The sequence below is a fragment of the Emydura macquarii genome, unplaced genomic scaffold (assembly GCF_026122565.2).
Source record: "Emydura macquarii macquarii isolate MOO-44397 ecotype Brisbane River unplaced genomic scaffold, CSIRO-AGI_Emac_v2 contig_2676, whole genome shotgun sequence".
Taxonomy (NCBI): Eukaryota; Metazoa; Chordata; order Testudines; family Chelidae; genus Emydura; species Emydura macquarii.
Window position 1 is genome coordinate 4,626,836 of NW_027132813.1, and position 2,561 is coordinate 4,629,396.

General features: G+C 46.0%; 1 long non-coding RNA gene across 1 annotated transcript; it reads left to right on the plus strand.

Annotated features, from left to right (window-relative positions):
- The first annotated feature begins 523 nt into the window (after positions 1–523).
- Positions 524–1,660, plus strand: LOC137164477 (uncharacterized). Its single transcript, XR_010923047.1, has 2 exons — positions 524–636; positions 1,352–1,660. It is a non-coding gene; the product is annotated as an uncharacterized lncRNA (long non-coding RNA).
- The last annotated feature ends 901 nt before the right edge of the window (positions 1,661–2,561 follow it).

Genomic DNA, 2,561 nt, shown 5'->3' on the forward strand with positions numbered 1-2,561 from the left:
TTCTCACAGTCCTGCTTTGAACTGTCTTTGTTCTCTGGTGTCTGCCTGTTACAGGGAGAAGACTGAAAAACTGGATGCGGTACAGATAGGGTAGCAAAGCTGCTAGAGGTTGTCAGAAGTTAAAGCTATGAAGAGAGTGGGGGAGGAAGAGACTTGCACTCATTGGAGAAGAGACGACACCACTGCAAGGTACAACATTTCTGAGAGGTTACACAGAAAGTGAATGTCACAAAACTATTTGAGAGGGTCACAGGCTGAAAAATAAGACAGACAGAAGTGAGGTGAAGAATGAATTTATAGAGCTAAGGGAGTTTGTGACCTCTGGATGCTGAGGGAAATTAATGTGTGGAATGGATAACCAATGGCAGTGTTGTGGGGTGTCTGCTACACCCAGGTGAACACAAGTTAACAGGTGTCTGTGAGCTCCATTAGTCAAGCTTGCTGCCCCTGGAGGGTGTGTCAAGTTTGACTTGTTATTAAATCTAGCTGGGGAGGAGCTGGATCTTCTTCATAAGAGAAGGAAGTGAAAACTGTAGGGCAAGCCCAGCAGAGAGGCAGTAGGAAGTTTCCTGTCTCTGGGAAGTGAATGGGGAAGGCAAACTGAAGAAGGCAAGTGGGAGGAAACTAATCTCTCTGGTGAGCCTTGGAAAGGAGGGAAGACACAGAGAGGCAGTCCTGAAGGGTTGGTGTTCCAGCAGAGAAAGGAGGTGCAGGGAGGACTCAGGGAGAAGCCAGAGGCCTGGGAACCAGAGCAGAGGCTGTGTTAAGCACAGGCTGCAGGGAAGCGGCACAAGGAGCTTGGTGGTAGGAAGTGGCCCAGGAAAACAGCAGCATGTCTGAGGGAACAGACTTAGAAGCTTAATACAGGATCCCTGGGACAGGATCCTGAGCAGAGTGTGGGCCTGGGTTCCCCTAACATGCATGAAGAAGGACTGAACAAAAGAGTGACAGACGGACTAATGAGCCCAGGCAGAAGACGGACTGTCAGGGATGTGCTGAGGAAAAGGAGACAGAAGGATCACTTGTACTGGGATGTTTTTGGACTTTGAGAGTATGTCTACACTGCAGTTAGGAACCTGCTGCTGGCCCGTGCCAACTGACTTGGGCTCGGACTAAGGGGCTGTTTAAATTGTGGTGGAAACGTTTGGGCTTGTGGAGAAGCCGGGGCTCTTGGACCCTGGGAGGCGGGAAGATCCTAGGGCTCAGGCTGCAGTCTGGACCTAGCCTCTATACCACAATTAAATAGCCCAGCAGCTCTGAGCTCTGCAAGCCTGAGTCAGCTCATGGTCAGCTGCGGGCATCTAATTGCATTATAAATGTACACTTAACTGGACTTTTGTTTCCTTGGAAGTGGTAGAAATAAATCATGAGCTGGTCAGAAGGCTGAGTCAGAAGAGGAAGCAGACTGCCACAGGACCAAAACAACTGTTGGCAGAGGACATTAAAGAAGAGAGGGCCTGCTATACCACACCCAGCCATGAGGGGCACTCCAGCAGTGAGTCCACTGGAATGGAACAGGCAGCAATGGAATCAGGGAATAGAAATAGATAGGAAACAGGGCTAGACAACCACTGATAAAGGAAAACTCTATAAAATACAAATGCTAGAGAAACTGATATCAGGGTGATAGATCAAGATAAATTACATTTGTCTCCATTCATATGGTGTGTGTGTGTATTACATGTTTCCTGTTTGCTGTCTAAGAATTTTATTATATATAATACCATGGTGTTCTTGAAAAAATTGGGTTTGTTTCTTCTGGAGAAGAGAAGACCTGTGGGGAGGGAGGGAGGGCATGATAACAATTTTCAAGTACATAAAAGGTTGTTACAAGGAGTGGGATGAAAATTGTTCTTATTTAATGTCTGAGGATAGGACAAGGAGTAGTGGACTTAAATTGCAGCAAGAATGGTTTAGGTTGGACATTAGGAAAAACTTTCGAACTGTCAGGGTAGTTAAGCAGTGGAACAAATTGCCTATGGAGGTTGTGGAACCTCCATCATTGAAGGTTTTTAAGAACAGGTTAGACAAACACCTGTCAGGAATGGTTTAGTTATTACTTAGTCCTGCCTTGAGTGCAGGGGACTGGACTAGATGACTTATGGAGGTCCCTTCCAGTTCTATGATTCAATTATTCTCATGCCCTATCCCTAGTGCACTGCATCTCTTGAGCAGGGTGGCCCAAATATGGTCTATGTAGCAAATCTGATTCCTTGAGCTCTGCAGTGTTACCTTGGCTGCCCTTATCTTTTTAAAGAGTTTGTGGCCCATGGAGACCAAAGAGTCTAGCATACTATGTTCCTTCTTGATCCCAGCAGAAGCCTACACACTCCATTTCTGTATATTAAAGGATGAGGGTGGCTGCAGGTTGCTCCATTTTATATAAGTAGGGTGAAGCTCTGGCTCTTGTCACATGCCTTAATTGGGCATGTGGTCAAGTATGGCATAGTGCAATCCCAGAGAGTAATTTTGAGGTAATATTACTAGCCTCTCAAATTCCATTTTATTGGGTATTACCAGCCAATCTGAGTCTTGCAGCTTCAGCCCATTTCTCTTAAATT